Source organism: Myotis lucifugus, unplaced genomic scaffold (genome assembly GCF_000147115.1).
Source record: "Myotis lucifugus unplaced genomic scaffold, Myoluc2.0 scaffold_297, whole genome shotgun sequence".
Taxonomy (NCBI): domain Eukaryota; kingdom Metazoa; phylum Chordata; class Mammalia; order Chiroptera; family Vespertilionidae; genus Myotis; species Myotis lucifugus.
This window is the reverse complement of record NW_005871345.1, coordinates 1,441,160-1,466,876: the sequence shown is the minus strand read 5'-3', so window position 1 is coordinate 1,466,876 and position 25,717 is coordinate 1,441,160. Positions and strand designations below refer to the sequence as shown.

General features: G+C 38.5%; 1 pseudogene; it reads left to right on the top strand.

Moving 5' to 3' along the window:
* The first annotated feature begins 15,930 nt into the window (after positions 1 to 15,930).
* Positions 15,931 to 24,413, top strand: LOC102437318 (annotated as a pseudogene).
* Positions 24,414 to 25,717: the final 1,304 nt, after the last annotated feature.

The window sequence follows — 25,717 nt, the reverse complement described above, 5'->3', positions numbered from 1 at the left end:
TATGAGTTCAAAGTTGGAGGGATCACAATTCTGGATATCAAATTATACTACAAAGCTTTTGTAATCAAAACAGCCTGGTACTGGCACTAGAACAGGCATATAAACCAATGGAACAAAGGGGACCCCAGAAATAGACCCACACCAATATGATCTATTAATATTTGTCAAAGGAGGCAAGAGTATATAATAAAGACAGTCTACTCAATAAATGGTTTTGGGAAAATTGGACAAGTACATGCAAAAAAAACCCCCAAAAACCCCAAAATAGATCACCAACTTATATTATACACAAGAATAAACTCAAAATAGATAAAAGACTTAAATGTAAGACACAGAACCATAACAATCCTAGAAAAAACATAGGCAGTAAAACTGCAGACATCTCACATAGCAGAAATTTTGTCGATGCATCTCCTAGGGTAAGAGAAACAAAGGGAAAAATAAATAAACGGGGCTACATCAAGTTAAAAAGCTTCTGCACGGCAAAAGAAACCACCCTCAAAATGCAAAGGGAACCCAGTGTAGGGGAAAACATATTCACCAAGGTTACACCTGATAAGGGGTTAATTTCCAAAGTAGAAAGCCTTTTTTATGCTAGATCTGCATTAAGGTTATGGGGTTTGTACTTCTGGCCTGACTCACATTGCTTAGTTATCTCATCTTGGAATGAACAAAACAGTAGGAGATTAAGATATTGATCTGAGATCACTCTTTATTGATCTTCAATTAAGATGTTTCTTCTGTCTAGGATTCATACTTAAAAAATGATTCTGAAATTCATTTGATTTTTTTCTCCTGAAAATTTTTATTAAAAAGATAGCATATCTTACAATTGTTTATATTTTAAGACTAAGGAAATATTGTATGTGATATAGTAGTGAATTTTCAATGAAAGACTGCTTATTTCAGTTCAATTTAGCAAATATTTAGTAGGAACGTAATAAATGTCAGTCATTGTTCTATATTGGGGTACAGTACTGAAAAGTGAAGACTCACTCAATAAAGACTTTGTATTATTTCCTCTGATTTCAACCCCAAATTCTTCCTGATTGAGTGGATTCTAGGCAGGCCCACAACAGGTACATGAGAATATATAGTACTGTATTAAAATGTTAAAACAAAATTGCTATCTTCAAACTGCAGGAATACCCTGCATGCGCTGTTAAAGTACTTGCATGTCAGGTATTGTCTTAAGAACCAAAAAAGATCTGAGAGCTTCGGATAGTCATTGCTTAGATTTCTAAACGCAGCTGAAAACTGACATGTGCCTCAGTGTCACAGATGCGAACTGTGGTATTCAGTTGGTAACCTAAGAAACATTTCAATCCCTGTCCACCAGGGGGTGCAGCTTCCCAACACAAGCACATTTCCTGTGTGAAATACAGGCTTACTGGTATATTTATCATTTCACTGTGACTTCAGCATTTCTTCATGTCAAGAGTCAAGAACATTATTTAGATGAGACTGTAGAGATGAACTCTTCTCTGGGCTTAGTGACTGTGGTACTCTTAGTGCTTGGTAAGTAACACACCTCTTAAAATATGGATTATTTATTGTATTATGTCAGCAAATTCTTTAACTTTAATTTTGTTGAAGAGCTTCATGCCCAAGGTGACAGAGTTCTCTTTTATTTTTCCTCAGGACGAATCCATGGAGACTCGGTGACCCAGACAAAAGGCCAAGTGACTCTCTCAGAAGGAGCTCCCCTGACTGTGAATTGCTCCTATGAAACCACACAGTACCCTGTTCTTATCTGGTATGTTCAGTATCCTGGAGAAGGTCCACAGCTCCTCCTGAAAGCCACAAGGGTCAATGAGAACGGAAGCAGCAAAGGATTTGTAGCCACATACCAAAAACAACCAAATGCCTTCCACTTGGAGAAAGCCTCCGTCCACCAGTCAGATTCGGCAATGTACTACTGTGCACTGGGTGACACAGTGACAGAAACTGCAGGGGGAGCTGAGCACAAACTCTGAACAAGGAGCCTGGCTGCTGAGTGTCTGTGACTGTTCGATCCACTGTGGTGGATTTTATTATAAAATATCAAATTTAAAGTACATTTAATACAAATTTCCAATATTGTATGCACATTAATAGAGTTGTTAGGATAATTAGACTTCCACATGTACAGGGACATCTAAGACAAAGGAAGGCTTTTATTTAGGAAATAATGCACTAAAACCTGGAAATGAAAATAATAAATTATTTAAATGTTTAATATATATTATATGTATTGGTGTGGCTCTACATTTCTTTTTATGATACAGTTAATATAATAGGATATTAAAAATGGCCCTCCTAATAAATAAGTGTGAGGTTTATAAGCAAGACAGTTAAAGCCTGCCTTGATTCAACTTTTCACTAAGTCCTTGAGCACAAAATTATTACACAGTTTTTTAAAAAATATGTTTTTCATTGATTTCAGAGAGAAAGGAATAAGGAGAGAGAGTTAGAAACATCAATGATGAGATAGAATCATTGATCAGCTGCCTCCTGCATACCTCCTACTGGGGATCGAGCCCACAACCTGGGCATATGCCCTTGACCAGAATAGAACCTGGGACTTTTCATTCCACAGGCCAACGCTCTATCCACTGAGCCAAACCAGCTAAGGGCTACACACAGTTTTGGTAATGAGTGTTTTCCATCTTCTTTTAATATGTTTTTAGAGGGTTTAGAAATAGTTCATAAAATATTCTGAATTGTAAAAGAATGAAGGTTGAGGGACCCCTGATAAAAATGTAAAAGTTGTTATTAACAGTTGGCTTCCTTATGCTCTGCTATATAAGGTATAGAATTATCTTAGTTTTAGTTTCATCCCTTTCTGTAAATCTTAGTTTCTCCTTAATGCTTCATCTCTGCCAGTTTTCCTTTTTTTTCTACCTGAATATTAATTTTTGAACCTCTGTATTTTTCTTAGATCCTACCTTGTAGGAGTTAACTTAGTTCCCTAACTTGGTGATCTCTTGGAGTCCCCTAGACTGTCCCTTCAGCAGCATTGACCTTCTTTGGGGTATCTCTTTGGTGGGTGTGGTGGATTCAGTGGGTGGGAGGGTGAGGCTTCAGTCTTTGTGCTCAGGGCAGCAGAAAGAATCCCATCCTATGTGCTCAGTTTTCTTGGTTGTTTTCTTTCAGGATTTTCTCTTAAGTGACATGTAGCAAGATTTTAAAAGTTTGATTCAATCCAATAATTGCTTTTTGTATGTGTTTTGATTGCTGATATATTTGGACTTATTTCTAATATTTTGGTTTTGCTCCACATGCTCTTGGTGTTTTTTTCTTTTCTTTTTATCTGTCTTCTGTTTTTTCTCTCTGCTGCTGTGAAAAATGTGATATTTTCTCTCCAGTATCCTTAAATTATTTGTGTGTGTGTGTGTGTGTGTGTGTATTATCCTATAATATTTTCCCCTGCTATATCTCACTCCTTGTCCTTCAGAGGACTTTTTCTCTTGCTGACTTACTATAGAATGACCTCAGTAGCTGGTTGAATACATGACATACTAGCAGCATTGTAGGATAATAATTTCAGATAAAGTTTATCAAATCAGCTCATAAATTATAGTTCCAATGCAAATTAAGAATAGAATAGAAAAACATCCCACATGATAATCAGAACAGTATTCATTGCATTCTCCATCAAAGCCTTTGTGCCTGATCTTTCTGCCTAGAGTGATTTTCACCTTATTTTCAACATATTAACTGTTTGTTCATAGGAGAAGAACTATATAGACAGTAGTATATCCATAGTATGGGATATAATTCAGCAGAAGGACCTATGTGTGTTAACATAAAACTTAAATTTATTATTGATTTTATAGAACAAGTTACAGAAAGGTATGCACAATATGTCTATTTGTATTACAATAAAGTATAAATTAAATACTATACCATATATTTTCTATTGATTTAAATCTATAGTACAAAACCCCCAAACCACCTACTGCAAATTGATCAGGATCAAGAAAGATTTGGAGGAATAAGTGATGGAAGTGTGTGAATTTGGAGTGGTATTCAAAGGGAATTTTAGTCTATATGTTATGTTTTATTACTTTTAATAACTCATATATTCATGAATTCCTCCTATTGTTAAAATTAATAGTCATTGCCATTATAAAAGTTTATTCATATTCATTATTCTTCTCACCAATAAAGGAGAAAAGAAGAAAATGATATTTTCTTCAGATTTTGTTCAACCACCCCAAGTATAAGCAGTTTTCTTCCTCTGGGATCATATAAGTTTTAGTTTTCACTCCTCTTAGGCTCCTACTCTGGTTGTATTATAGTTATGTATATATTTTTTGTCTTCCCTAGTAACCTGTAAATGAGTATGTCTCTTTTGTATATTCTTAAGACTTAGTGAATTACCTCATTTACACTAAAATTTCAATAAATTTTATGGATTTACTGCAATCAAAGGTAAATAAATCAAGTAAATAGCACACGATGAGATTTATCAAATTATTTTAAGATAATTATTTTTATGAAATGACACTTTAAAAGTAGAATTTGGTTCCTTTTTATTCTATTTATTGGGGTAACATTGGTTAATAAGACCATGTAGGTGAATTTGTTCATTTTTAATCTCCATTCAGCCTTGGCAGTCACTTTGTTTTCTGACAATCTGCATTTAGTTAACCCAGTAAACAGAGGGAATGGGGCTGGGGTTGTGTGACTGCTGAGTTAGCTGTTCTAAAGTCCTCTTTATTCATGGTTTTGGCCCACTAGGGGGCAAGGTAGGCTCAACAAAAGATGACTTTCCTATGGTTCTGAGGGTTGAGCAGTTAAGTCAGGAGATCAATAGCATGTGAACAAGTCAAAGTATAGCAGCAAAAGTTAACAGAGGAGACAGTTAACAGTGTTTGTGTAGAGTTCACCTCAGATTTTTGGCTCTGTCACTCTATGTAAACTTCAGAAAGCTGGAGTTAATACTGTAAAAATACATTGTGAGAATGATTCTCTGAGCAGAGGTACAGGAGTAAGAATACTACTGGTCATTGTGAGCATGGACGCTCAACAGTAAACATCGCCATAACCCGTTTCAGTTTTTTAATTGTTAGGGCTAAAATTTCAAAATCTACTGAGCCATAAATTATTCCCATATTCCAAATAACCTACCTTTTCATCTATCTCTGTGAAAGTAGAAGGAACAAAAATATATGGAAAAGAAGAAAACAGAAGGAAAATAAGGAACAAAAATAGAAGAAAAGAGAGGACAATATTTAATTTGACCAGCGAAATGTGGTTGGATCAGAATCAGCTATATGGGTCAGCAGCATGCCCAAGAGTTGGACAGCAGAAGGGGAGAGGTGGAAATTAAGTCAAAGTGAAATTATATACAAATTCTATTTTTCATCAAGCAAATTTTGTTGGAGTTATTTTCTCTGCAGATGGTGACCATATGTCTTGGTTTCTAAAACTCTCCTGATGTCAAGAAACTCATTTACTTCCGCAATACACAATGCATGCTATCATATAGTTTTCCTGTATCAGAATTTTCATGTAACTGAATTCAAAAAGTTCTCTGTCAAACTATGCAATTTAGGAACTGGCTCATTCTTCTTGGGATTCTTCAAAGTTCTACATAACACATTGAAACACTGATAATCTAGAAACACTATCCACCCTTCCTCATACATTATTCCAGAAACTTCTCTTATATAATGTGCTTTAAGAAAAATCACCAGCTTATACCTTCATTTATTCGAAACATTGACTCCTACAGTCCTGCACCATTTGTATTCACAATTTTGGAGAGATGACTGTGCCATGTCACTAGGCCAATGTGGGTGGAGTTTGCTGTTAAGATGAATGACAGAGCTGAGAGGTGATTGGGCCTCAGTGAGTTTGGTGAACACACTGAGTGAAGGAACAAAATTTGCCTTGGTCCAGGACTCTACTCCCTCCAGAGCAGGGGCAAAGGCACCACAGCAACTTGGCAAGAAGCCATGAAGAGACACCTGGGGGCTCTGCTGGGGCTTCTGTGGGCCCAGGTTTGCTGTGAGTTCGGGTGTCCCAGATGGGGACCTGGGGAGTGGTCCACAGCGACAGAGAAGAGGCGGGCGGCGGGGAGGGGGGCGGAGGGTGAGCTGACACAGAGCTCCACTTTGGTGTTTCTTGGGATGCTGTACCGGTTTGAAAACTACATCAATCACCCCCAGTGACCTCATATGTGTTTTTTTTTCCCAAGCAGGGGTGAGAGGGATCAAGGTGGAGCAGAGTCCTTCAATCCTGATCCTCCAGGAGGGAACCAGCTCTACTCTGAGGTGCAATTTTTCTACCGCAGTGCGCAATGTGCAGTGGTTCCGACAGAATCCCGGGGGCGGCCTCATCAATCTATTTTACATGACTTCAGGGACAAAGCACAGTGGAAGGTTAAGCTCCACACTGAATTCTAAGGACCGGTACAGTACCCTGAGCATCACAGCCTCCCAACTGGAGGACTCAGCCACCTACCTCTGTGCAGCGGAGGCACAGTGCTGCCAGGTGATCTGCAGCTTGTACCCAAACTGCAGCTGGGCCTGCAGCCCCACCCCCTCCACGGGCAGGCATGTTGCCTCACATTAGGCTTTGCACATATTTGGGTTTTCAAATGTATGTTCCAGCATTTTTTTCTACTAAAATTAGACTCTTCAGTACTATAATTTCATTTGGTTTCCTGCCCTTTTTCTTCCCAGAAATATCTTTCCAGGTAAAAAGCTCTAATATGTAAGCATTAAAAGAATTGATGAAGATACCAACATCCAGATAACAGATCCCCTTGCAGGTAATACATATATAACACATAAATTACTCTGCTGAAAAAGGCTTGGAAAAATATAGCATCATCTAGAAGTAGAAAGAAATGACTCATTTTTTTAGATGACAGATTTTTCTACTTTCAAGGAAAAAGGAAGGAGCCTATGTAAATTTTTTAAAGTTTGTATTAGGCTTGTTGACTCCCGAAAATAACAAGTATAAGAAAAATAATTCGCTTGAAGATCAGGAACTCAATTTAGCTTATCACATATATTATCTATTTCTGTACTGATACCCTGTAAATAAGTACTCTTTGTCCTTTCATGCCTGAATAAAGTGAGGATTGTAGAGCACAAATGAATTTATGAACTCACAATATTCCTAAATTAGTGAAGTTTGGGTGACATGAGAACTTATATTCTGAGCTACCTGGTATGGAACACTATTTTGGGTCACCTCATTGAAATGATTTATATCAATACATTTGTACAACATGTTTACATACATCACTAACAAAAAATATCCATTTAGGTAATTTCTATTTTTAAAAATTAAGTTTACTGGGGTAACATTGATGAATACAATTATAAAAGTTGTAGGTGTACAATTCTATACTACATTGTCTGTATATTGTATTGCGTGTTCACCACCCAGACTCTAGTCTCCTTCTGTCACCATATATTTGACCCCTTTACCCTCTTCATCTTCTCCCCAACCTCCTATCCTTCTGGTTACCACCATTCTGTTGTCTGTTTCTGTAAGTTTGTTTATTTGTTTTGTTGGTGCATTTGTTGCTTTCTGATTTATGTCCCACATATAAATGAAGTCATATGGTTTTTTTCGTTTTCCACCTGACATTTTCACTTAACACGATACTCTAAACATCCTTCATGTTATTGCAAAAAGCAATATTTTATAATTTTTATGGCTGAGTAGTATTCCATTTTATCTATGTACCACGACTTCTTTATCCAATCATCTGTTGAGGGACATTTAGGTTGTTTCCATGTCTTGGCTATTGTGAGTGATGCTGAAATGAATATAGGGTTACAGTACCATAGTATTTCACTCATTGGATTTCACCATGTGGAATCTAATGAACAAAATGAACTAACAAGCAATACAGAGACAGAATCATAGAGAAAGTGTATACTGAAAGCTGTGGGAGGGAGTTGGCTGGCTGGTTAGGGGTGGAAGAATTGAGCAAAAAAGAAATAAAAGAAAAATCTCATGGACATGGACAACAGTGTAGTGATTATGGGGGAGGGGAAGTAGGGAGAGATGGAGGATGGTGAAAGTGGGATAAATGGAGATGAACAGAGACTTGGGGTGGTGAACACACAACACAGAGTACAGATGATGAGTCGTGGAATTGTGCACCTGAAACTTGTATACTTTTGTTAGCTGGTGTCACCACAATATGTTCAAATAAAGGAAAAAATAGCTCCTACTGAGGAAGACTATAAAAATAATATAAAAAGTTTTAGAGCTTCAAGAACCCTTAAATATCTGATGGTCCATCCTTAGTTTTACAAAGACAGAGACAAAATCCAAGATGCAAATATGAAACAATTAGTAAATGAGTTGGGAGTAGAAAGAAATTAGATTATCTCACTTCCTCTTTAGCATTCTTTATTCAGCTTCCATCTTGCAGGACCATTCTTCTGAGCAAAGAGAAACTGTGTAATGCAAGCCCAGCTACCTAGATCTCTGCAGTCTGGGTCTGGGAAAACATGGTCAATCATTTGAAAGTTAGAATAGAGAATTCCAATTTGTGTAGCTGCTTGATAACTTGGGAAGGAAAGGGGACTAAGGCTGAACCCCTGTTGGTGTATCAGTAACCAGTCCATCACTCACTGGCTTCTGTAAGAGGACGTCAAAGGTGATAGTGTCATCTTCAACATACAGATATATTTCTAAGGACTTTCCTGGAAGTAGCTAATATATTCATTATCACAAGTGGACATTCCTGAAGGTAGGATATGACTATAACAACAATCAATCACATATTGTCAGCCAAAACAATAATAACAATAATTGGAAGTCTCATGCAGTTAAAAGTCCATGGAGATGCTAGATAAATGCTTTCCAGGTCAACACTTTAATAATAAGTAAAACAATATCCTATGAAGTAATCATGAAACTCTGAATATGTCCAAGGGATGGCTGTATCTGTGCTACGGTTAATATAAGAAACACTGATTTTCATATGAATGGTCACTTTTGCACCATTTCATTTAGTCCTGTATGCCATACCACAAAAGGGAAAATATTGACCTAAGTATATGTCTCTAAAAAGATGAAAATATGCCCAAAGATGGGTTGAGAAATCATATTGTAGGGGAATGAGGGAGAGAATGGAAGATCCTCAAAATCAGGAGGTTGTACCTACATAAAAACATATATTATATATATTCACTTATATTATACTAGAGGCTCAGTGCATAAAATTCATGCACGGGGTAGGGTTCCTAGGCCTGGCTGGCAATCTGGGCCGATCTGTGGGGCGACGGGTGGGGCGATAGGGGCCCCTGCTTGCACCCGCCTTGGCCTGGTGCTGCCTGCTCACCTGCTCCACCATCCTGTCACAGATATGATCTCATCTGGGGCTGGCAGCACCTCCACTGTCAGTGCTGCGATGCTGACACCCCCCATGTTCCCCACTGCTCCCTGGTGGTCAGCGTACATCTAATTCCCGGTTGGTTGGATTCCCAGCGTGTGGATAATTTGCATATTAGCCTTTTATTATATAGAATATTGATCTTATATTCTTCACCACAGCTGTCTTTATAAATCTTTAAAGGTTTGGGATTTGGAATAAAGATCCAATTTATTTCTAATTCCAGAGGAACAGAGAGTTCAAATCACAGGAAAGGAGCTCCACTTCTGGAAATGAGCTAGTCTTGGTTTTCCAGAGACCATTTCTCATGACCAGTTCTTTAGGTTAAGTTTCTGTTTGTCCCTTAGTAGACAGAGGCAATATTAATTTACCACTAGATTTATTCTCACAGAAGTAATTAAAACATTTCAAGAAAATATAGAGGACAAGAAGGGATTTTGGCAGAGAAAGATAACTCTGGAAATTCACAGGACTGAGGGACATTATCAATGTCTTGGGAAAAGAACATTGTAGTGGAGTTTGGAAATAAAATGATAGATTATGAAATTTGAGCCAGCAATGGCCAGGGAAGTAGGACTATATGCTAGAAGAGTGGGTCTATATTCTAGAAGAAATTCCATTATAGATATGAGTCAGTAATTGCATTTTAGAATATACCACCCATTTTTATATGAGAAAATGAAGCCACTTCAAGAATAGACATACATGTGTTTATATTTTCTGAATCTGCATCCTGATGTTTTCTCAGAAGCTATATTCTTTCAACATAGCATTGAAAAAGATTTCTCAAAGCATGTCAGTTTTCTCATTGCAAATCAACCCAATCTATGGGTCAAATTGTTTCCTATGGTTGAAATATAATAACTCATGGAAAATATCCCCCTGCTCCCTTATCATTTAGATTTGGATGTTTTACTTTTCATCACGGTCATTGTCGATGGAAGATGCCTCATTTTGACTGTTGATACTGTCAGTTCTCTGGGAATGGGAAGGTCACAGGCAAGACCAGCTTAGAGGAGCAGCGTGAGCGAGTAAGCACTTGAAATATCAAGTGATCTCCTCCCTTGTACTCTGCTGTTTGACTTATATGTTCTTTTTTAAAGGAGTTTTTCTTCATAACAGAAAATGATGATGACAGGTTAGGTAAAAAGGGATGTTTTATATTTTCTTTGTTTAAGAGTGCTTTCCTGATTTCAAACATGTAAAACCAGGCCATTGTTGAACCAATACCAGCAGCATCTGCCTCTATACAACATATTAACAATGACTCAGTAGTGTGCAAGGATAGAAATCTTTATCTCTACATAAAAGTTAATCTCTGGTCTAAACGTTAATTTGTTTCATTTACTGCTGCCTTTGCATGTCTGAGTCTCTCATAGGTAACGGTAAGAGAACATTTAACAGCAAGTTCAGTAGTTGTGAATGTAACCACAAGATGGCAGTGCACCTCGGCGGATGCAGAACTTGTGGAGGGTGCATTTTAGTGGATTCTGAATGAACAGGCTTTGGCAAAAGCACAGTCTTTTCCTTATTGGCTGGGTAGAATGTGAGAAACCCCTATGATGGTCAGAGGAAAGGAGGGGTAACTTGGTAACAGCAGTAGCTCCCCTGGCTGTGATTGCAGGTCCACAATTGCTCCTGAGTAGGAAGAATGATGAAGACGTCCATTGGAGCTTTGTTCATGTTCTTGTGGCTGCAGCTGGACCGTGAGTTGAGGGTTTATGGGAAACAGAATATATTAGTGGGTATTCTTTAGAAGCCAACACTGGATTTATTCAGACTTCCTTATAAAAAGTTACTGTAGAAAAAGAAAATTCTGAAGCATAATGATTTGGTCACTGTTCTCCTTTCTCTGACTCTTTCTTTCTGTATAGGGGTCAGCCATGGAGAGAAAGTGGATCAGCATCCTTCTACCCTGAATGTCCAGGAGGGAAACACCGCTGTTATCAACTGTTCTTATTCAGACAGTGCCTCAAACTACTTCCCTTGGTATAAACAAGAACTTGGAAAAGGTCCCCAGCTCAGTATAGACATTCGTTCAAATAAGGACAAAATCCAAGCTGGAAGACTCACTGTTTTATTGAATAAGGCAGCCAAACATCTCTCCCTGCACATCACAGCCACCCAACCTGGAGACTCAGCCGTCTACTTCTGTGCAGCGAGTACACATTGATTCCCAGGCACCTGCATCCTGTACACAAACCTGTGAGGGGGCAGCCCCCTCTGCCTGGGACAGACCTGCAAGCACAGCATTTGTGATATTGCCTGCAAGTGGAATCTAATGTGTTGTATGTTAACACATAAAAGGAAGGTTAGTTTCAAGATGACCCAGAAAGTGTTAGAACATTTTGTTCAATGACTGTTGCATAATGTTGAAATTGAGACTTTAAAGATGACTTTACATTTGCTATTTAGATATCTCTCCTATAAAACTCCTTAGTATCAATATCATAATATTTATTAAAGATAATATTGTGTTTTGAAAATGGCATTTATTTTTCTGATTTTAAGTCATTATACAGTGTAGGGTAAAAAGTAGGTTTACAGTCATGAGTACACCAAGCAGAGTTTATTCTTGTATTATAATTTACTAATTATTACAATTTGTATTACAATTGTAAACCTACTTTTGCCCCACCCTCTATTTCAAATATAGAAAATATATAAATACTAAAAATATAAAATTAATAATTCTTTATTTAGATAATGTTGCTAATATTTGGATTACTCTAGAAATTTTCATTGTTATTAGATTCATGATTTTTCACTTCTTATATCCTGAGTTGAGTATTCTCTGTTTCAAGTCTTTTCAAACATCTGCTTTTAAATAGGTCTGTGAGTGATTGTAATAAATTTAATTTTTTATATTAATTTTCTTCTATAATTGTGGCCAATTGCAACAATCTTTTCTATGTGCTCTGATCACTTTTTTGTTAAGAAAAATGTGACTTGGTTTTCTTTTAGAGCCCAGAGATTCTATATTTTATTTGTGTTTTTGAGAAAATTCAGACCAGATGTGATTTTAGAATGTGAGCCTCAGATTAAACTCACAAATCTATTCTCTTTTACCAAATTCTACATATATATATCTGTTCACATTTACTTTCTCATAGAATTTAAAAGACAGACTTGTGTTTTATTCACTGTTATAGCTGTAGTATCTAACAAAAAATTTTTCACATAATTGATTATTATAGATGTTTGTTAAGGAAAGGTGAATTCTTCTATTGATTCATAATTTTCACTTAAGCTTTATGATAGAATTAAATTTATAAATCAATTGGTGAATAACAAATCTTTTTAATGTGTATATTTGATTATCCATTGTTTAAGAACATACTATTTCTTTTCACTGATATCTTTGTCATACTAGATAAAGCTTCATTATTTTAAGATAATTAAATTTATTCCCAGGCTTGTAATATCCCCCCATATTTATTGAAATCTTACTTTCTGAAGTTTATGGGAATTTTATTTGTATGTATTGATCAGCTACATTACTATTATTAGTGGATTGAACAAATGCATTGGGGTAATTTAGGGACAGCTTATTACAAATCTCCCTGCCTCATCTTCGTGCTTTGACTGAATGAAAATTATTAACCACAACCTTCTTTTTTCTTTTTTTAAAAAATTACCGTTTTCTAGTGTTATAGATAAATCACTGGAATGAAAGATATTGCATATATAATCAGTTCCCTAATTCTCCCACCCCTGGTCAGTGTAGGCTATTTTTGAGATCTCTTATATTATTGCTAAGGATGGACATAACTAGCTTTTGCTATGGGGAGATGATCCCTCTGACTAAGTTTTGTTTTGTTTTAGGTAACTGTTTTGTTCTTATAAGGAAAGTCATCAGATTAAATTAGGTTTACAACATGTGAACAAAAAAGGCCAGTATTGTCGCCCAACACCTCAAAGGTTGGGTTTTATTATTTCCCTCACTATAACCACGAGCTCCAGTCCAGTAAAAGCAAGGTTTTTTTCTTGATTGCTACATTCTTTCCAATACTGATTGAGGAACAGAGATGTATGGCTTCTCTTTTATTGGATTATTCTTCTTAAACCAGTTAGAAGAGAAAGCGAGAGGGTGAAATTACTGTGGAATAGCTGCTTTATCACACTTATGTAAAAATTTATTTGAAGCAGGGGTGGGGAAACTTTATTCTGCTAAGGACCATTTGGATATTTATAACATCATTCGTTTAATATAATTCACTTAATATAAATCTATGTTGCTATGAAAAAAGCTCCTAGACTTATTGAACTTCAAGTCCTGCCTGCAGTTCTGTAGGCAGGGCCAGACTAAATGATTTCCCGGGCCTTGTACAGCCTGTGGGCTGGACAGTACCCACCCCTGATTTAAAGGAAGAAAAAGAAATGTTCTAGCCAGATGTGCAGAGTCAGTACACACTTAGACACACTCAAGCTTTAAATCTTCACCATAATTAGTGTATTTTTTTTCTACCATTTCTGGTCAATTTACTACAAACTTGTCTCTCTCGTGATCCTGCAAAGCCAAACTGGGTGCTGACAACCTCCCTTTTACTTGCTTTCCTTAGGACAGTGTTGATTGCTCAAATTTATGTGGTTTCATCTAGTCCTATAGCGTGGAGCCCATTCTGTGTATGCTCACTAGCCATTTGCAAAAGATCATTTTAAAAAATGTATTTATTGGGGTGACATAAGATTATATAGGTTTCAAGTGTGCGGCTCTATATCATCTGTATATTGCATCGTGTTTTCACCGTTCTAAGTCAAGTCTGTTTTAAACACCATATATTTGAACCCCGTTTCCCTCTTCTATTTCCCTCCCACCCCCCTTTTTTCATTCCTCTTGGTAAATACCATACTCTTGTCTGTGTCTATGAGTTGTTGTTTTTATCTTTTTGTTTTAGTTTTATATTCCACAGTTTTATATCTCATATGAATGAAATCATATGGTTCTTGATTTTTCCCCTCTAATTTATTTTACTTCACTTGATATTTTCAAGATCCATCCATGTTGCCACTAATGGCAGTATTTCATCTTTTCTAATGGCTGAGTAATATTCCTTGTATATATGTACCACATCTTCTTTATCAAATCATCTATCTAAGGACACTTTGTTTACATGTTATAGCCATTGTGAACAAAGCTGCAATGAACATAGGGGTACATATATCTTTATTGAATAAATGTTTTCAAATTTTTCAGATAGATACCCAGAAGAGGGATTTCTGGGTCATATGGTCACTGATTGCTAAATTTTCTGAGGAACCTCCATACTGTATGCCAGAGTGGCTGTATCAATTTGTATTCCACAGTGCATGAGGGTTTCTTTTTCTCCACAACTTCTCCAACACTTGTTTTTTTTTGTCTTGTTGATAATGGTCATTATAACAGGTGTGAGGTGGTATCTCATTGTGTTCAGGAGTTCACTCTTGTTGCTCTCCTGTGTGCAATGGTAGCTGGGTGGGATGGTGTGTTGGTGAGGCACTGAGCTTTGGGGGTGCTGGTGGGCCAGTTGTGGGGTTCCACAGGCAAGGTGTTCTCAGCAGCTTGTGGGCAGGTTCCTGATGGTGTCCGTGTGGTGGTTAATAGGATCTGTGTCCCGTTACTGCCCACTGAGAGCCCTGGCTGCTGTTCTCCCAGGAGCTCCCCGCTTCCTGTTTGGGCAGCTCACTTCAGTATTCTGGATGAGGCAAGAAAGAGGTGTGTCTCTTTTGCAGTGTCCCCCAAAACTGGGGGAGCTAGGTACTCAGTCACATGCTCTCACTTTTCCCATGGGAAAGTCAAAGACCTAGAAGATTTCTTGTGGCACTGAGCAGTGCTGCATAGGGTGGATGTTTGACTAGGGTATTGTGAAATTGGTCTTCTTGCCCTTTAAAATGCTCCCAATCTCAGGTATTTTTGCTTTCACATCCTGTTTCTCTTACAGTGTAGCTTCTCTGCTAAACTCCTGGGCTTTCTCAAAGGTACTCAATTTAGTGTATGACTGTAATATTATGTAATGTGTTTTGGTGAGGGAAGATGGTAGAAAATTCATATTTCACCATTTTGATCCCAGTGTTTTTAATTTTTATTTTAAATAATCATATTAAAATGACTGTTTTGGTGTACAATTCTGTGATTATTTGAGAGAGAAAGAAAGAGAGAGAGAGAGTGAGAGAGAGAGCATCAATTTGTTGTTCCACTTATTTATGAATTCACTGGTTGATTCTTGTATGTGCCCTGACTGGGGATTGAACCCACAACCTTGGTGTATCTGGACGATGCTTTAACCAAACTGAACTACCCAGCCAGGGCAGTTCTGTGAATTTTGAATACATTGTATAGATCACATAACCATCACATGATTATGATACAAAACAATTACATGTAGTATTTTAAAATAAGTGCCAACATCCAGTTTCATCATAGCTGCAAAGACTGAACACAGCAGCTGATCAAATCATCAGTCTTCTCTTCAATATACAATTTTACTCATGTTCATTTTTAGATGTAATTAATTGTTTAAAATCAAGAGTTGGTTAATCCAAAAGGAAATTTGGGTTGGCTGCCCACCATGTACTCCTGATTCCTTTTGGTTCTAACTCTCAAGGATCAGCTGCTTGTGAATCTTCTTAAGGAAGAACAGAGCCCCCAGAATAAGATTATAGTCATTGGGGTTGGTGCTGTTGGCATGGCTTGTGCCATCAGTATCTTAATGAAGGACTTGGCAGATGAACTTGCTCTTGTTGATGTCAAGGAAGACAAATTAAAGGGAGAAATGATGGATCTCCAACATGGCAGCCTTTTCCTTAGAACACCAAAAACTGTCTCTGGCAAAGACTATAGTGTGACTGCAGACTCCAAACTGGTTATTATCACAGCTGGGGCACGTCAACAAGAGGGAAGAAGTCCTCTTAATTTGGCCCAGTGTAACTCGAACATATTTAAATTCGTCATTCCTAATGTTGTAAAATAAAGTCCCAACTGCAAATTGCTTGTTGTTTCCAATCCAGTGGATGTCTTGACCTATGTGACTTGGAAGTTAAGTGGCTTTCCCAAAAACCGTGTTATTGGAAGTGGTTGCAATCTGGGTTCAGCCCGGTTCCGATACCTGATGGGGGAGAGGCTGGGAGTTCACCCATTAAGCTGTCATGGGTGGGTCCTTGGGGAGCATGGAGACTCTAGTGTGCCTGTATGGAGTGGAGTGAATGTTGCTGGTGTCTCCCTAAAGAATCTGCACCCTGATTTAGGCACTGATGCAGATAAGGAACAGTGGAAACAAGTTCACAAACAGGTGGTTGACAGTGCTTATGAGGTAAACAAACTGAAAGGCTATACATCCTGGGCCATTGGCCTATCTGTGGCAGATTTAGCAGAAAGTAAGATGAAGAATCTTAGGCAGGTGCATTCAATTTCCACCAAGATTAAAGGTCTCTATGGAATAAAAGACAACATCTTCCTTAGTGTTCCTTGCATCTTGGGACAGAATGGAATCTCAGATGTTGTGAAGGTGACCCTGACACCTGAGGAAGAGGCCCATTTGAAGAAGGTACCAATATACGTTGGGGGATCCAGAAAGAGCTGCAGTTTTTAAATATATATATATGCAGTTTTTAAAAAATATATATATATATATATATTGATTTCAGAGAGAAAGGGAAGGGGAGGGAGAAATAGAAACATCAATGATGAGAGATCACTGATTGGCTGCCTCCTGCACACCCCACACTGGGGATCGAGCCCACAACCTGGGCATGTGCCCTTGACTGGAATTGAACCTGGAACCCTTCAGTCCGCAGGCTGATGAAAGAGCTGCAGTTTTTTTTTGTTTTTTTTAAAATATATTTTATTGATTTTTTACAGAGAGGAAGAGAGAGGGAGAGTTAGAAACATAGATGAGAGAGAAACATTGATCAGCTGCCTCCTGCACACCCCCCACTGGGGATGTGCCCGCAACCAAGGTACATGCCCTTGACCGGAATCGAACCCGAGACCCTTGAGTCCGCAGACCGACGCTCTATCCACTGAGCCAAACCAGTCAGGGCAAGAGCTGCAGTTTTAAAGTCTTTTGATGTCATAGCACCTCACTGTAGCCAGTGGTCAGCAAACTCATTAGTCAACAGAGCCAAATATCAACAGTACAATGATTGAAATTTCTTTTGAGAACCAAATTTTTTAAACTTAAACTATATAGGTAGGTACATTGTTATTAACTTAATTAGGGTACTCCTAAGGCTTAGGAAGAGCCACACTCAAGGGGCCAAAGAGCCGCATGTGGCTCGCGAGCCACAGTTTGATGACCATGGGTCTAGGCTACAACAGGATTTTAGTTGGAGATTGTGCATGTTGCCCTTTTTATCTGATATGTGATTAAAAACATCAGTTTCCTAAAGATAGAAACATCTGCATTCTGACGGTGAATGGTACTCATCTTGTGTGGTCCTAAACTGGTTAGTGTGAAATAGTTCCACCTCCTCAAATTTGGTAACTTAAATTGTGATGATTCTTCTGTCTAGGATTCATACTTTTTATTTTTAATGATTCTAAATTCAGAAATATTTGATTGAGAAGACAGTGTGCTTCCCCCCCCCCCAAAAAAAAGCTTTCATTAAAAAAATAGCATTCTTTATAATTGGTATAATTTTAAAATCAAAGAATACTGTACCTCATGTAGTAGTGAATCCTCAATGAAAGGCTATTTATTTCTGTTTAGTTTTAAAAATATTTAGTAATCATGTAATAAATGTCAGTCACTGTTCTATATTGGGGTATAGTGCTAAATAGTGAAGATCATTCAATAAAGATTTGACTTCTTCATAGTTCCTCTGATTTCAACCCCAAATCCTTTTGACATTCAATGAATTGTAGGCAGGCCCACAATGGATACATGCGTATATAAAGTACTGCATTAAAATGCTCAAAAAAGTTGATATCTTCCAACTATAGATATACACTCAGATGCTCTGTTAAAGGATTCCCATGTCAGGCATTGTTCTAAGAAAATAAATAGACCTGAGAACCTATAATAGTCATTGTCCAGATTTTTTTATGAGACACAAATAAAGTCAGAGATGAGAACGTATGCCACTTAGGAGGAACCTAAGAATCATGTATCCCCCTTCTGGTCAGGATGTCAGCATAGGTAAATGCACTACTCCCATCCTCTCACAACCACATAAAAATTACAACTAAACTATAGAACAACCATCATTTGAAACTGCCTGAAATCTAGCTGAATGAAAGTCCTGCAACTAGGCATACAATAACAAAGCCATATGGAGACTGGTAGGAAGAATGGAAATACAGAACAGGTTGGTCCCACACCCACGTATAGTGGATAGAAATTGGGAGGGATATATCTCAGCTGCAGAGGTGCCCCCTGAGGAGTGAGGGGTCCCAGCTCCACACCAAGCCCCCCAGCCCAGGGTTCCAATTCAGGAAGAGAAGTCGCCATAGCTTCTGGCTGTAAAAACCAGCAGGGATTGAGACTGAGTGATATTAGGGGGAGTGGCGGGGAGGAGAGAAGGGCTTTTGGAGTTTCAGGTTGTTCTTATAGGGCCCATGCATGGTCTTATTAGGACTCTCTCTGACCGCTAGCACTGGGGCAGAGCTCAACAGGCACCAGAGACATACGGGGAGGACCTAAAATGTCTGGCAGCAGAGCAAGAGCTGGTGGGCAGCTTTCTCCTGGACAAAGGCCATTGTTTCTTTTTTAGCCTTTCTCCACAGAGTCATAGCTGAGTCTCCATCAACCTGGCTATCATTCTTTGCCCCACCCTAGTAATTCCTTGAGACCTGCCCCACCCAACCTGTAGACCAGGGGTCCTCAAACTATGGCCTGCGGGCCACATGCAAATACAAATATTGTATTTGTTCCCATTTTGTTTTTTTACTTCAAAATAAGGTATGTGTAGTGTGCATAGGAATTTGTTCATAGTTTTTTTTTTAAAACTATAGTCCGGCCCTCCAACGGTCTGAGGGACAGTGAACTGGCCCCCTGTTTAAAAAGTTTGAGGACCGCTGCTGTAGACCCACCCAAGCTGTTTCCAGTGGCTTTTCCATATGAATAGCCTGTTTTGGCTTATGCTTCAGACTTCTCTCAAATCTTTCCAACAAACAGCATTTGGCCTTGGCATACCCCATACCTCTTCCTAAGTGGCCCCAGACCTGACACTAGCATTAGCCAGCCTTGGTTCATAGCTTGGCCTCTTCCAGACACCTCCAAGCCCAGCATAAATAACAGACATCTTCAGGGTGCTTTGTAGCTCATGCCAGGTGGTCCCAGGCAGAGCACAGGCAGTGGCTGACCTTGGCCTGCACTTCCTGGGAGGCCCCAAGGCCAATTCAACCCACGGACAGTTTCAGACTCATCGAAGCACCACCCTATCACCTCCACAAGTGACAAACTCAAGGGGAAAACTTAGCAGCCCCCAAAGTCCCAGTGAAGTAAGTCCTGCTCTGTGGGGTGGACCCTTGCACAGCTGATTCTCCATGAGGGTAAATCCCTTGCAGCAGATTGACCTGGGATAAATCCCTCCCACTGATGTGCTAACAACAATCTCGTAGGATCACCTACAAGAGGAGGGTGTACAGGGCCTACACAGGGGTGTGGGCACACCTGGAGTGCCCAGCTCAGGTGAAGGGGGAGGCTGTGCCACTGGACCCTACAAGATACCTATTACATTAGGCCACTCTACCAAGCCTATGAGATGCAGCAGCTCTGCCTAATGCATAGAAACAAACAAAGGGAGGCAGCCAAAGTGAGGAGACAAAGAAACATGTCTCAAATGAAAGAACAGAACAAAACTCCAGAAAAACAACTAAACAAAATTTTGACAAGCAATCTATTAGATGCAGAGTTCAAAACACTGGTTATAAGGATGGTCAATGGACTTAGGGGAAGAATGAATGAATTTACAGAGAACTTCAACAGCATAAAATGGGACATGGGAACCATAAAAATGAGCCAGTCAGAAATGAAGGATACACTAACTGAAATGAATAATAATTTAAAGGGAACCAACCGTAGAGTAGATGAAGCTGAGACTCAAATCAGTGATTTGGAATACACGAAAACAAAACACAACCAATCAGAAAGGCAAACAGAATTTTAAAAATGAGGATAATGTAAGGAGTCTCGGGGACAACTTCAAGTGTACCAGTATTTGTATCACGGGAAGTGTGCCAGAAGGAGAACAGACAGACCAAGAAGTCGAAAACCTGTTTGAAAAAAATAATGATTAAAAACTTCCCTAACTTGTTGAAGACAATAGACATACAAACAAGATGAACTCAAATAGGTCTACACCAAGATACATTATAATTAAAATGCAACACTTAAAGACAAAAGGAGAACCTTAAAAGCAGCAAGAAAAAAGCAGTTAGTTAACTACAAGAGAGCTCCTATAACGCTGTCAGCTGATTTCTCAACAGAAACTTTGCAGGCCAGAAGAGAGTGGCAAGAAATATTTAAAGTGATGAGCAGTAAGGGCCTATAACCAAGATTACTCTATCCAATAAAACTATCATTTAGAATCAAGGGACATAGAAAAAGCTTCTCAGACAAGAAAAAGCTGAAGGAGTTCTTAACTGCCAAACCAGTATTGCATAAAATGTTAAATGGTCTTCTTTAAGAAGAACAAGAAAAAAAGATAAAAAATATGAACAATAAGATGGCAATAAATACATATCTATCAGCAATTGAATCTAAACAACAAAATAAATCAACAAACAGAACAGAAACAGATTCATACATATAGAGAACATTTTGATGTTTTCCAGATGAGAGGGAAGTGGGGGGATGGGTGGAAAAGGTGAAGGAATTAAGAAGTACAAATTGGTTGTTAAGAATGGTCATGAGGATGTAAAGTAAAGCATAGAGAAAATAGTCAATATTCTAATAACCATGTATGGGTACAAGATTGATCACTTAATAAGGTATATAATGTCTAATCACTGTGGTGTACACCTGAAACTAATATAATATTTTATGTCAGCTGTGTTTCTAACTCTCTATCCCTCTCCCTTCCTCTCTGTAAAAAATCAATAAAATATATTTAAAAAAAAAAAAAAGAATGGTCATGAGGATGTAAAGTAAAGCATAGAGAAAATAGTCAATATTCTAATAACCATGTATGGGTACAAGATTGATCAATTAATAAGGTATATAATGTCTAATCACTGTGGTGTACACCTGAAACTAATATAATATTTTATGTCAGCTGTAATTGAAAAAAAAAGTTAATTAAAAAAAAAGAGCCATGCATTCCATTTCAGTTCCCCTCCACCAGGAGGTGCTGTTTCCCAACACAAACACATTTCCTGTGTGAAATGTAGACTTCAGTTTATTGTTTCACTGTGACTCTAACATTTCTTCATGTTAAGAAGCAAGAACAGTATTTAGGTGACATTGTAGAGATGAACTCGTCTCTGGGCTTAGTGACTGTGGTGCTCTTAGTGTTTGGTAAGTAACATACCTCTTAAAATATGGATTCTTTCTTTTATTAAATTAGTAAGTTCTTTAACCATAATTTTATTTCTGAGTGTCATGCCCAGGATAATATAGATTTCTTTTATTTTTCTCCAGGACAAACCCATGGAGACGCAGTGACCCAGATGGAAGGTCAAGTGACTCTGTTAGAAGGGGCTCCCCTGACTGTGAATTGTACTTATTCAGCCACAGGGTACCCCACTCTTTTCTGGTATGTGCAGTATCCTGGAGAAGGTCCGCAGCTCCTCCTGAAAGCCGCAACAGTCAATGGGAAGGGAAGAAACAAAGGTTTTGAAGCCACATACCAAAAAGAACCAAAAGCCTTCCACTTGGAGAAAGCCTCAGCCCACCAGTCAGATTCTGCAATGTACTACTGTGCAGTGGGTGGCACAGTGACAGAAACTGCAGGGGGAGCTGAGCACAAACATGGAACCTGGACCTATTGTGAGAAACCACCAAGAAACACAGTGATGTTTGCTGTACACTTGTGGAAAGGTCTTGAAATCAGAAGCACTAAGTACACTTGAATAATTTAGGAAGATGGTGCTGTGTGTGTGTGTGTGTGTGTGTGTGCACGCGTGTGGGTGTATTTTGAGGACATTTGAGGAATGGAGAATGAAAATCGAAGGACTGAATGATAAAATACATAAGTGAAAGACTATCCATGCTCTCACCAGTGCCTTTATCACAAGCAATGTCTACTTCTCAAGACCAGCAGAAAATTGGCAGTTAATCATCAATGAATCAAAAATAGCACAAAAAAAGTAAGAAAGCCAAAATAATTAAAATAGAAAAACATAGTATCCTATATAATGAAGAGATAATATGCAAATTGACTGTCACACCCTTGCACAAGATGGCTTCCCCCATGTGGTCACAAGATGGCCACCAAAGATGGCCTGCAGGGGAGGGCAGTTAGGGGTGACCGGGCTGTCCAGGGAGGGCAGTTGGGAGGGATCAGGCTACAGGGGAGGGCAGTTAGGGGTGACCGGGCCAGCCGGGGAGGGCAGTTGGGGGGAACCAGGCCTGCAGGGGAGGGCAGGGGAGCAGTTAGGCATCAATCAGGCTGGCAGGGAGTGTTTAGGGGGCAATCAGGCAGGCAGGTGAGTGGTTGGGAGCCAGCAGTACCGGATAGTCAGAGGGGTCCCAGATTAGAGAGGGTGCAGGCTGGGCTGAGGGACACTCCCCCAGTGAGCAAATTTCGTGCACTGAGCCTCTAGTGTATTATAAATATTAATTAAATTTTGAATAATATTTTAGGAAAAATATTCAAAAGGAATGTACTCACAGTAGTCTATATGGTTCAACCAAACAGTCTCCTAGATAAGTTTTATCCTATCTAATAATAGACAAACATGGTAATTAACCATATCTCCACTACGCTTCCCATTGGCTAATCAGGGTGATATGCAAATTAACTGCCAACCAAGATGGTGGCCGGCAGCCACACAGCTGAAGCGAACGTGAGGCTTGGTTGCCCGGCGATGGAGGAAGCCAAGGTTCCCTGCCTGCTGCAGCATGGCTCTAAGCTACACTCAAAGCAACAAAGTTTCAATTATAGAAGCTAAAAAACCCCAGATACCTGCTTTCAGCTGGCTGGCCTCGGAGCTGGAGCGAGCAGGAGCCGGCTCTGAGCTCCACTGAAGGCAACATGGAAATTAGAAATCATTAAGAATGAAAGGTCTATCTTTCAAATCTCACTTTGCTTTCTGAATAGGGGTAAGTGGCAAAAACCAAGTGGAACAGAATCCTTCATCCTTGATCGTCCTGGAGGGAGATAATTGCACAATTCAATGTAATTATACAGTGAGTCCCTTAACAACTTAAGGTGGTACAAACAGGACACTACCTATAGCTGTGATCATCTTGCTGACAATATCAAGAATGGGAGAAACCATATAAGTGATAATTGCTAGAGTACTAAGAGATCATGAGTATGGAACAGGAGTTGGGCAACTACAGCTGCGGCTTCTGGCATCACCTACGGATGGCGCCACCCTGGATGGCGGCTTGTGCTGGTGGCTGGTGCTGTCCCACCCTGCCTGCAGTATGCAAATTAGCTGCCATCTTTGTTGGTGGTTAATTTGCATATCTCAATGATTAGCCAATGGGAGGCGTAGCGAAGGTACAGTCAATTACCATGTTTGGCTATTATTAGACAGGATATATTTAAAGAGCTTGGAAACGAGAAGTTTTATAGTGTTTTGCATATCCCAGCCTCTCATCCTGGAGATTCGGCCACCTACTTTTGTGCTTTGTGGCGGCACCGGGCCCTAAAAGCACCTGCCGTCTGTACCACAGCCCTGCAGCTGGTCTAGCCTGTGGGTGGGAGTGAAGGTGTGTACCTTAATTATAGAGGGAATCTTCTTTATCATCTCTGTCTCAAAATAGAAGTTGCGGATAATACATCTCTCCCTTATCTGATGAATCTGAATTTATATTGAATTAAATTTCATTTCGTTACTATTGAGGTGTTGTTCCTCAATGCAGATTGTACTGATCCAGGGCCTGTTTGTGCACAGAGTCCCTTCCACTGCTGTACTCTTCACTGCAAGAGGTCAGACCCCTTTGTGGCTCAGGCTTCCAGCTCATAAAGCAAGTTTTACCTTCACCAGCAGCATTTTACTCATTTGTTCATAATCTTCATAATGTCTTCTATATCTGTGGGCCACTTATACCATTATTTTCTAATTTAATATTAAGTTAAATTTATATTAAACAGACTTTTAAAATAACTATGTAAAAAAGTATTCTTATTTTAATTGATACTATCTGTGAAACTATATATGTGATGTACTGGCTATATTTTTTTTCTATTACAAAGTAAAATAACATTACATATGTAACAGCTAAAAAAATTAAGCCATGTGTTGCCTAACATGAACTCCTGCATCAATCACTCTTTAGGAAATACTGATTCAGCCCATGCCCTTCATTTAAAGGATAAAAAAATTAGTATCTACAGGCGCTGTAAGTTTTCCTCAAAGCATGACATAGCAAAATGGAGCTAGGAGTAGAACCCAAACATTCTGACTCCTTGCCCATTGCTTCTTCCACTAAAGATGCAAGGTAGGACCCAGAGTTTGAAGAAAGAAGTTGTGTGTTTTAAATTTAAATAATTTCAAAGTTATTATGTAATTATACATATCAATTTTAGATAAATTAGAAGATATAAACACCCAGAAAAAATAAAACACTCCCATAATTTCATGAAGTAGGAATAATGACTATTACACGTTTTCAAATCCTTTGGTGTACATATACAGCTACATTTTGCTATGAAAGGGACTTATAAAGTACTCAGTATTTATTAACATACTTGTTTTTCTCAGCATTATATTGTAGGTATTAATATGCCAGAAAACATACATCAAGGGCACAATTTTAAATGACCAATTTCCATTACATGTATTTTTTTGGTATTGTTTTCAATTATGTAGTATTATAGGCAATATTTTTATGAACATCATTAAGTCTGTAGCTTGAATGGACATGGAATTGCTTAAATAAGGCAAAAGACATGACACTGAATGTCTGATTTCCATGAAGAAATTTTATCAAGCTCTGAATTCAATAGGAGTATATGAGGTTAATTATTTCCCAACACTTTACCAATTATGGATGTTATTATTTTAAAGTTGTTTCCATTTTGCTAAGTGAAAATTCTAGTGTTTTAATTTTCTTTTATTTTAACCTGTGAGTTTACATATTTTGTTGTTAAAATAATTAAAACAAAATAAGATTAGAAAACATCAGAGTACATCACACAGAATAAGAATAAAATTTCATAAAATAAGATTTCCTATCTAATAAAAGAGAAACATACAAATTGACCATAACCCCGACAACCTTCCCATTGGCTAATCAGCATATCCTTATGCAAATTAACTGCCAACCA